Source organism: Protobothrops mucrosquamatus, unplaced genomic scaffold (assembly GCF_001527695.2).
Source record: "Protobothrops mucrosquamatus isolate PMUCROS unplaced genomic scaffold, P.Mucros_1.0 scaffold935, whole genome shotgun sequence".
NCBI lineage: Eukaryota > Metazoa > Chordata > Lepidosauria > Squamata > Viperidae > Protobothrops > Protobothrops mucrosquamatus.
The window spans coordinates 83,120-94,838 of NW_015387185.1; positions in this window are offsets into that span (position 1 = coordinate 83,120).

The window sequence follows — 11,719 nt, forward strand, 5'->3', positions numbered from 1 at the left end:
TGAGCAGGGGGTTGGACTAGAAGACCTCCAAGGTCCCTTCCAACTCTACTACTGCTACTACTAAGTAGAAGAATCTCAGGTCTCCACGGGCTAAAGAAACTCAAGAATGCTTCAAAGAAGAAAAGAGCATGGTCTTGGTAGTATTGGATAAGTTTCTCCTGGGAGGAGAAAACAAGGACACTGTGCAATCGTGACATGATGTTGCAGGAAGTATGTTTTCTATACAGGTACTCTTATCCAGGACGCATCATGTAGGCTGCTAAAATGTTTCACGTCAATCAAAAGATCATCCCTTCCCATTAATTAATGTAGGGATAAATGACACTTCTAGAACAAACTTTGAACTGATCTCCAGAGATCACAAGAAAAATGAAGGAAATTGGGAGGCTGAGTTCTCATTAATTTTTCCAGTTGGAGATTGCAGTCTAAGAAGAGATCATAGGAAATGGATCGGCTAGGAAGATTGTGCCACCAGGCTAGAACTGGGTTCCTGAACCACAGACTATCTACATGAAATCTTTTGACACAAGACCTCATGAAAACCGGAAAGGATGTTTTGGTAGATGCTTCTCAAATCTCATCAGGAGTTGATGAAAGTACTGTAGTTAAAGATTTTGGTTGTTTTCCTGGATAGAAATCAATGAAAAGAAAACAGAGAAAACAACAAGGCACTTTACTTCTGAGGAAGAAGAAATGTGAAAAAAAATGTGAGATAACAAAAGTTCAAGTGAAATAATTAAGACTTTACTTGTCAGGAGGCAACAAAGACATAGCTCAAAACAATTACAATAAACTATGGACTATCTGGACAAGTAGAAGACATGAATGACGCTATGCTGTGTATTAGCAAACCAAACGTTTAAAGAGAAACACCATGTTGACCTTGAGAAATTTTAGTGATAATAATAATAATAATAATAATAATAATAATAATAATAATAATAATAATAATAATAATAATAATAATAATAATAATAATAATAATAATAATAATAATAATAATAATAAAGTTGGAAGGGACCTTGGAGGTCATCGAGTCCAACCCCCTGCCCAGGCAGGAACCCTACACCATTTCAGACAAACCTACACCATTTCAAACAATTGACTGAACCCTACACCATTTCAAACACTAGGACTCTAATGTTGCCAAAAGACAGGCCCAATACATTCCTGTCCTATGTTGCTACAAATTTTATTTGTCAGAAAGTTAAAAAAAAGAGAGGCAATATTCTATTTTACACCTAATCCTGCTTAAAGGTTCAAACAAATGGTTAAAGTCCCTGAATCCATAATATCAAGGGGAATACAAATACAGAAAAATCAGACTTGTACTTTTCAGTTCCAGAAAATAGGTATTGTTGAATTCGGATAAAAAAATAGGCCAAATGTAATGACCAGAAATCTTGAATGAATGAAGTAAGAAGGAGAGATGGGAAATCCTCTGGAAGAGGGCACTGAAGATGCAATTATAAACCATTCCCATTAGAAGGAAAAAATGGGTACATTTAAAGGAATCCTTGCGTCTGCACAAAACTTTTTTTTTAAATGCTGAAAATAAAAAATATGAGAAATTGAAGCACAAATGCCCCAAGAAAGGCAGTCACAAAATTGTAAAGAGTCTATCAAAAAGACTAAGGTTCGGAATAATCCGACAGCAACACAAAAGGACTTTTCAAGTGTGTTAGAAACAAAAAGAAAGGCAAAGTAGATCCGTAAGGAGAAAGGGATGGAATTAGTGAAGATGACAAGCGGAACATCTTAACTCATATTTTATATCTGTCTTCTCCTCTCAAAAGGAAAATAAAACCCAAGCTAGCTAGCACGGTGCCATTAATGGAAGGTGGAAACTGCAGTTCAGAGTGGTTAAGGAGAAACTTTTAAAAACAAACAAAAATGTAGTAATCTAAAAGGATACAACTCTCCAGGGCCAGCTGAATTACACGGTTACGATCTACAAGAACTAAGAATGGGAACTGCAAAATTGCTAACTGGAATCTCTGGAGAACTGTTAATGTCCCAGAAGAGTGAGGAGGGCAAAGGTGTCCCTGTTTTCCGACAGTGGAAAGAGGAAGAAATTACAAACCTGTCAGCTTGTACTGTATATACCAGGCACCTTAATAAATAGCATGTAGATTGGAATGCAACAAATAACCAGAGTCAGCCTAGATCTGCCATAAACAAGCCATGCCAGATTAACCTTATCTCCCCTACTACTTTAATAGATCTAGGGAATGCCTTTAACATACTGTAGCTTATCTTCATCAAAGCATTTGGCAAAGTTTATCATGGTAACTCCATTTTAAAAAAGGTAAAATATGGACTGCAGATAATACAACTTTAGAGAGATTCATAATTGGCAGAATGGCCAATCCACAGAGTATTTATACATGATTTCTCATTAAACCTGCAGATGAGAAGACTGAGGAGAGAGATTTGATAGTGACCTTCAAACAAATAAGGGTTGTTATATACAGGTGGACTGAATTTATTTTATGTTGCCCCAGAGGTGAAAACCTCTGAGTGCAGGCTAAATAGTAAGAGAGGGTTTCCTGATTGTAAGAGTCATTAATCTGAAAAATGTTTTAGCAAAATTTACACTGAACAGACGTTTGACTAGATAACGTCTTAATATTCCTTCCACCTCTTAAAATAATTCCATGTTTTTATGAAATATGTAAGCAACCCATACCCATCAACCCTTACTTTCTATTCTCAAAACATTGTTGACTGCAATCATATTCACCACACTGGATCTGTTCGTGTGAGGCATGAAAGAGCATAAACTGAGTAGCTTTTCAAAATAATTAAAGGATTATCATTTGAAGAACAAAACGCACAGATTATATATACCGTATTTTCTGGCGTATAAGACGACTTTCTAAACCCTGAAAATCTTCTCAAAAGTCGGGCGTCGTCTTATACGCCCAGTCGTCTTATACGCCAGAAAATACGGGTATTCTATTTTATTCCTTTACACATGTAGTTTGGCATATTACTCATCAAGTTTTCTCTCCCCCCCCCTTCTCTCTCGCTCAAACTCTATATTTTAACTGGAAAAGTTGGGGGTCGTCTTATACGCCCAGTCGTTTTATACGCCGGAAAATACGGTATATATATTTTACAAAAATGCTCTTGGAGTCCCGAGCACCATTTTTAGGCCTACTTTTAAAGATTCTTAAAATGGAGACTCTTAACACCTGGTACGGGATTTCAGATTTCTGCCTGCCCATGTAAAAACGAAGATTAAAGCTTGAGAGCTGGCACCATCGATGTTATTCCTGTGAGCACTCTAGACTCTTTTTCTTCCTCGCAGCAAAATCCAGAGAAAGCTGGGTGTGCCTGTGATTTTCCTTTTGCTTGGTGAGACTTTCTCTCATCAGGGCATGCCTCTGCCAGCTAGGATGGTGCAGGGAGAAAGAAACCAGGCGGGGTTGCAAGAGTCAGATCAACTCATATCTTTCTACAGTTCCTGGGCTTCAAGAGGGTCCTGTCTCTTGAAGAATAGCTTGGGGGAGAAAGCTTGTTTTAAAAAATATAGCTCAGCAGGTACATAGGTAGTCCTTGGCTTGCAACAGTTTGCTTAGTCACCGTTTGAAGGTAACAACGGCACTGAAAAAAAGTGACTTACGACCATTCTTCAAACTTATGACATCCTCATGGTCACGTGGTTTACCTTCGGATCCTTGATAGATGACTCATATTTATGACAGTTGCTGTGCCCCGGGGATCATGCGATCACCCTTTGCCACAAGCAAAGTCAGGTTCATATTTAACAACCACGTTACCCATTTAACAACTGCAGTGATTCACTTAACAAGTGTGGCGAGACAAGTCATAAAATGGGGCAAAATTCACTTAACATATTTTCTCTACCTCTCACCGGCTGGGCACTCCTGCCATTTCTAATCAGCTTCTGAGTGTCAAAGCATCCCACCTACTCTTTGACCCCGGAAGTCATCAGTGTTGAGGAGGTTATCCACTGGGGACCCTGGTCCTGCAAAGAAGCCGGCATTGGGAAATGAGCGGACGAGGCAAAGCGGACGAGGAGAGGAGCTAAAACCCTTTCTTCCTTCCTAAACCTGTCCTGCCTGTTTGCTTCATTTGACTTCCTTGCTGAGCTTTGTTCCTGTTTTTGCTTTTTGTTGTTGTTGTTGTTGACTTTGAAATAGTTAGGAAATTGACTCAGGGCAGTTCAGAGGGGGCTGAAATGTTTGCAAAAGCAACAAAAAGCTTCGAAGTCAATAATTTGGCAGGCCAAGCGGAATTCAGTTTCCGTGAAAGGGAGCAGGAGGGGGGAGACCAGTGGGAGCATTATGAGCTCGGGCAACTGCACTCCACTTTCTAAAGGTTCAGCTTTAGCTTAGCTTCCTCTCAGCTGCTCTCTCTCTCTCTCCACCGCTCCCCCCCCCTTTGCAGAGGAAAAGCTAAAGACGTACAATTAGGCAGAGAATTATAGGCTAATTGCCCTTTCTCCTCAGATCCATCTGCTCAGAGTGCATTGAAAGCACTCTCAAGAGCTGTTGCCACAACCTTTCAGACCAATGTGTGCCTGGGACTCTAAGACCCTCCCTCCCCTTTACCCACAGCTCGGCTCTCCAGCAGAAGGTCTTCAATAAAGGGCATTTGCAGAGCTGAAGCAAAACAAAAGCTAAATGGCCTTCCCTGCCCCCCCCTCCCCTCCCAGGAACTAGCCTCAATTACTGGCCTGCATGATTCCCCATCCTTTGGATTGTGTGTTGGAGGATAGAGGTGGAGCTGTGGGCAGGTCTACCACGGAAGGCTTTTCTGTTTGCCAAAGAACCTTACATAAAGAGCTTTGGAAGCCTCCAGCGGCCCAATGCCCCATCATTCACGTGGCACCGGGCCTCCAAGGATCATATTTCAAGCCATTGCTCAGCTAAGAAAGTGGCTGCTCGGAGGATGCAGGCAAGTCCAGACACGTAGAGGAAAAAGGCAGCTGGCGATGGAAAATAGGCCCTCCCTTGCCAACATTCTTGCCTACCAATGATATGCATACGCAGAAGCAACAGTGATGTATTTTTGGCAACTCTTCATCTTATCCATCCTACTAGCTGATCTTTGGACCCCCATCAGGACACTTTGCTGGTGAGGGAAGTCAGAGTCATTAGCCCAGCCCCAGAGAAGCAGGATATGTCTTTTGGGACATAATAGGATTAAACCACAGATACCAAGGCCTAGAAAAGTACACTCAGACTCAGTTCAAAGTTCATGCCACAGGAACAGGAAACTATTCCAAACAAAAGGCTTTCAGAGGGTATAAAAACCTATTCCACATGTGCTCAGCCCTTGATTTCTCTCCTCCTTCCTGCCAGAACCATCTTTCAGTCTGGCTCTTCAATAAACTGTAAACTTCTTCCCAAAGCAGTCGCCATGTTGTTTATTTATCCCCGGCTTGGATGAACCAGGATGAAGACTTCACTTCCCACACTGGGTTATTCTATATGCTGAAGCACTTCTTTCCTTGGAGGCAAGGAAAAGCTAGCTGGGCCCTTTAAAGCACCCATGAATGTTTGGCTCTTTGCTTTCAGTTCCCAGTTCAGTTTCCTAATCAGGGATCTGCCTCAAGTTCTTCTGTTTCCCAATGTGTAGCAGGAGTTGTGTGAATGGACAGGATTAACACCAAGAGTGAGGGGGGTGTACTTCTTCCTCTCTGAGGTCCTGCTGTCCAATTACTTGTCCTTTTTCTCTGGGTCAAACCTAGAAGGGTGGTCGAGTTCTTTAGGTCACCAAGTGGGCCTCTCCAGTGATGCAAACCAGCATAGTCTACCCCAAAGGTGCTTTTTCACAAGGCAACTGGACTTTCTTGTTTCTCTTTGAAGACGTTTCACTTACCATCCAAGAAGCTGCTTCAGCTCTCACTTCTTTGCTTTTTGGATGAGAAGCGAAACGTCTCCAAAGAAAAACAAGAAAGTCCAGTTGCCTCGTGAGAAAATATCTTTGGGACAACTATGACCTGGATGACTGGGAATCTCCATAGATATTCAGTGTAGTCTACATTGCTCCAGAACCTCTTTTGTACAGAACGCACTAAGGGTGAAGTCTGAATCTTCTCCAGCCCATCTTTCTTAATCTGTGCAATTTAGGAATTATAGGGTCTCCTATATGTTTGCTGCCTCCAAAGATCTTGGGAGTATGAAGACAGGAACAGGACCCTGCTCTTTCACCTCATTCAGAGGAGGAAAGGGGGAGGTGTGAGGGTGTGTTGATACATAACATGCTTTCTATTGTTGCTTTCAGTTCATTGCTTATGCATACTTTACTTTGTTATTGTGAAGGGCACAGCAAGGCAGCTGAGCTACTGCCAATCCATGCCATTTATACATTGTGAAGGCCTTTTAAGTTGCTTTGGATCAGAGGAAAATAAGTTGTTCTTCCTTTCCTCTACTCAGAGCTACAGCATGGGCCTGCTACTAACATTTGTAGTTATTGTTTTCTCCATAATACAGGCATTAAGACGAGACAGAGATGGGAATATCAGATGTAAAGACCCTGGAAACAAAACTGCTTCAGGCTTCCCTCACTTCTAGCTTATCATTAGCAGATTGTTTTACAGGTTCATCGCTGAGCTGTGAACAATGCAGCTTAATCCTGAAACCGGTAATTCTATTTCTGGAGCCAGCTGCAGCCGAGGCAAGGTTGGGAACTTGAGTGGAAACGGGATGGGGAGGGGAGTGATGAGAAGTACAAGATGAAGGACAAGGGCTTGCAGAAACCCAGGGGACTAATTGTATGAAACCTTAAAAATTCTGCTCCTGGAAAAACAGACTTCCCCATTTCTCATGTCCTACTTAAAACCTTTCCCCCACCCTTAAAAGACTATTAAAAAATCATTTTGCAAACTGCAGGGAACAGAGCTCCCCCCTCGTGCCCCCCCCAGTTAACTCTTGGTGAGGAGGTCTCGAAAACCAAGTTTGGTCTGTGTCACGTGTGGCCATGTTGGACAGAGGTACCCATTCTTTCTTTTCTCTCTCAAGGTCTTCCTTCTTCTCTCTTTCTAAGGGTCCTCTAGGATCTCTTCCTCTTTGCAAGCAGGAAAGTCAGGTTGCTCTTGCCATAGCTATAAACTGATCACTTGCAATCAGCCTTGAAACTGGATGAGTCCCTGCCTATGCTCCTGGGGCTGCAGATTGCCCATTCCTGTTGTAAACAGAAACTCACACCCTGCTCCTCTCCATTCTGCTTCCCATCACAGGTTATACAGTATTCCTGAGCAAAATACTGAATGAAATGACATTGCCCTAGACCAGGGGTAGGCAACCTCGGCTCTTTTATGACTCATGGACTTCAACTCCCAGAATTCCTGAGTCAGCAGGCCATGTGCATCAACTTGCAGAGGTCACAAAGACATGAATCTGTACCTCCATCTACTTTGAGATTAAAACCAGGTTTAATGTGTGGGCCCCTATGTTTATTGGGGGGTCTCCTTATGGCCTGCATGGTTGTGACTTCTGCCCCAGGAAAAGCAAACTGAAGCTTGAGGAAATTGGTCACCAACCTGGCAGTGAGTCCAGCAGCTCAAACAGCATGTGGTGGTGGTCTCTGTGTGTAATATAAATGGTAATTCCCAACTCATCCCTGAAGCCCTATCTCCAAACAACCTCCCCCCCACACACACACACTTCAGATTTCTTGTTAAAAATGGTGTCTTGGATAACCTAGAGAGCCTTCCAAGAAACAGCTGTTGCTCTTCCTTGCTTCGCCCGAGGTCAACCACTTCCCTCATGCATCCTGGTCTTGGAGATACATGTTTTTTCATCCATGATCAAATCATGACTGAGCAGAGTTTTATTATGGGCAGACTTGGCATTCATGGCCCTCAATATGGCTGAACAATATGGCTTTGAGAAATGGCCAAACCAGTGGTGAAGACTGACCTCAAATTTCCAATCAAATCCCCCTTTTCTAAAAGCAGCCTCCACCATGCCATTCCCCCATATTTCCCTGTTACCACCATGATTCTCCCCTCCTTCTGTCTCATTTTCTCCTTTCCGCCTCAAACACCCAACAGGGCTATCCCTCTCACTACCCATCCCCCCCCCAACCCTGTTAACATCCACACCACGTATCCCTTCCCAGTGACTGTTTTCTGGTAATCATCTAGGGTAGAATATTTGGCATGCCTTGGAATTTAAATCTCAGTATCATTACTGTCTAAGGGAGGCTAGGCTAGCTGGAAAAAGTGAATAAGAGAAGTCATCATAAATGCTATTACATACAAGGATCCTAAATATTCACATGAAAAAAAAAAAGCTTGATTCCCTCCATATGGTTTTAGATTACAAGCCCCATCAGCTCAACTAAGGCATCTGGAAGACAGTGAGCTGGGAATGGGTATTACAAATCAGAAACTTTTTTTTGTGTGTTTTTTTTTGGCTAGACATTCTGCTAGCAAATTTATATCTCTGTGAAGTGCTTGCTTCTAGTACATGTTATATACACTGGTTTTCAACTGTGTCATTCCTGATCTTTCCCTTTTGCCCTCTGTAATATATTGGTGAGACATACAAGGCACTGCTTCCGTTACAGAAGCAAGTTTGCTGAAGAGACAATGCAAAGAGGCACAAAATGTGTTCCAGTTCAGACAGATGCCCATCTGAGCTGCACCCGGTTTTTTTTTTGCATTGTCATTTCAGTTAAAGCAAATAAACAGAAGCTTGGAGTTATCAAACAGGACTAAACAATGTAAAGGCCGAAGCAAGGTTAAGAGCAAGGTTAACTTTGAGAAAAAAAACAACTGCTTGACAATAGCTTAATTCATAAACTCTCATGTATCTTGACTGCTAGGTCAAGATAAACTTTAAGCTGTTGGCTGCAACAAAAAAACAACATAGCATTTAATGTTGTTTTTTTTAAAGGGTCACTGCTTGTATATTACCAAAAACATATTGGAGAGGATGAGAGTTGAACAGAATTATTAGAGTTTCCATTGAGCATGGAGCAGTAGCTGTTACAACTTTTTGTAATACCCTTGAAATCCATTCTGAAGCTTCGGCTGATGCAAAGAGTACTGGTCTACCTCTAAGTGCAGTTCAAGGTGTTGGTTATTACCTTTAGAGCCCTTAGTGCAGTGGTGGCGAACCTATGGCACGGGTGCCAGAGGCAGCACTCAGAGCCCTCTGTGGGCATGCGCGCCGTCGCCTCAGTCCTAGGCCTTCAGCTGGGTTTTATAAAACCTTTTCGCTTTAGGCTTCCGCCACCATGTACAAAAAAAAAAGGTTCAATCAATCAGTCAATTTCAACTTCTTGCGGGAAAAAAAGATCTTGCAAAGTTGGAATTGATTGATTGAACTTTTTAGTCCCACCCAGTCTGCTGTTACCACCGTAGCCACGCCCACCCAATGGGCCACACCCACCTGGCACCCAACGATGCATAAGTGGGTTTTGGATTGCAGTTTGGGCACTTGGTCTCTAAAAGGTTTGCCATCACTGCCTTAGTGGCATAGGTCCAGACTACCGTCATTCAATCATTCAACTGCCCTGCTCCAGCCAGTTTCCTGCTTCTGCTGACTTTAGATCTTTTTTTATTATTAGTTTTAGCATTATATTTCTCCCAAATTCTGTTTAGTATCTATCTTCTTTCTGTTTGCAGATATTTTGATGTGTCAAAAAAAAGCTTTCCTGCTGCAGTTCGAGAAGCATTGGTTTCACTCCAGTTTCTGCTTTGTCTCTGGCCTGCTTTTAGGCTCACGTATAAACCTAGAGCTAGCTTTCCAAATGGATCCATTTACTCATTGAAACATTGGACCATTAGCAAATGGCAGCTGTCCAGAACAGCATGGCTGATCAGATACACTAATGCTAAGTCTTTGTGTAGCTTGTTCTCTTCCTGCAGAAGCCTTATTCACCTACAGTTGAACAAGAATCCAGTGAGAAATGCAGCATAACATTTACGATTATTGGTACAAGAGATGAAATTTGCAATCTCCTTAATGTGAGTTTTCACAAGTGAACAGAGGTAATAATTAGCAATTTATGTAGACGTTTCAGTCTGTTACGTAGACCAGATTAGCTTTTCCATGTAAGCTTGGGCTGATCTTCTGTTTCTAACATTTATATCCTGCTTTCTTTCTGGAAGTTCAGAGTGGCATACAAAACCCTGGTCCCCGTATAAATGTACACCCTGGTGACATCTTTTCACAGACATGAAAAGACATTACCTTTCTCTGGTCCTCAGCTAGAGGCAGATTTAAGCTGTCCTTAGCTGTTCTGGTGACCAAGTATTGTTTTCCCCTTTAAGACAACAAATCCTAAGACACTCACAAGGCATATCTTTTCCTTTTTGATCAATAGTAAGGCTGAAGTGATGCTATAGCTCATTAAATATACTGAAATGCCCTGTTGATATTACCTAGTTTGATAATGAAATATCTGCAAGAAAACAACAAAGCTCAGAGAGCACCAAGGACCCTGCAATTCAGCTCAGAGCTACAAATATTCTCTTCTCTTGGTACCTCACTAAATAGATAGTACCGTAATATATGGGGATTCCTTCAGATTTGCATAAGAATGGTAGTGCTCCACTCTTTAGCAAAGGGGCTAATTCTCTGGCAACCTTGCTTTAGCCATGTACAAACCATTCTCTGACACAAGAACATGACTTCCTATGGTGCACATTTACATTGACAACCAGTTAATTTAATCAACCATTTATCACTATTACACAATAGCTCTAGACTGCCCTGCTGTGAGCATTTTAACCCTATTGGCCCGTATTGGAATAGACTAATGCCGAATGAGAGTTGAATGAAGAGACCAATCCCCTGGTCCCTTTCTTTTCCAAGCAGAACCCAAGATGTTGGTGTTTATTGGTCAGTTCCTTTGTGCCTGATTTTTTTTTTTACTTTTAACTATTTCCAGCCTGAATTACAACAAAATGAAGGCAAGGAGGAAAGGCACATAGAGAGGAATGTGAGCTTGTCCACAAGTACCTTGCTAGCTTAAGCTAATGGGAAAGATTTCCACCAATCACATACTGCCTATGCATACTTGCTTGGACAAATAAGTAGAAGGGAGAGGGAATGGCAGTGGGGACAGCACGTTTCATCCAGATTCAGTTTTCTGCCAACTAAAGGAGAACATGTGAAGTTAGATGGCAAAGACCAGTAATTGCTCTCCCTTACCATATTATCCTTGCAACAGTCTTAAATTAGATTTACATTAAGGACTGCCCCCAATTTTCAGCAAGCTTTTAAAACTTGTGTCAGCCCATTCCCAGTGCAAGGCTTTGGAGTCACATGGCTAGATAATCATAGTTTATGCTTAAGTAGGAATACACCAGATGGCTTCTTTGCTCAACCTGTGTGGCCTGAATACTGCCATTTGTAGGTTAAGGTTTAGCATACCATCTTCATATAGATCTGGCCACTGTTGCCAGAGGAACAAACATAAAGCAGCCCATATGTTGTTTTCTAATTTTGTCTCCTGTAGTTAGTGATGGCAAATGTTGTGGGCAGGTGATGTGCCATGTGGTCACGCAAGTCAACAGGGTCTGTTTTTGAGTTCTGCAGATAGGAAAAAAGCCAGTTGTAATACTGTATGTTTATAATTCATTGTAAATTATGGGCAATTCAATTCACCCAATTTCCTCCAATAATTGAAAAAAAAAATCTTAATATCCAATTGGAGTATTAAACCAGATGAGGTTATTTTGTCATTCAATATCGCAGGGGTCTTCAAACTTGGCCCTTTTTTATTTTTT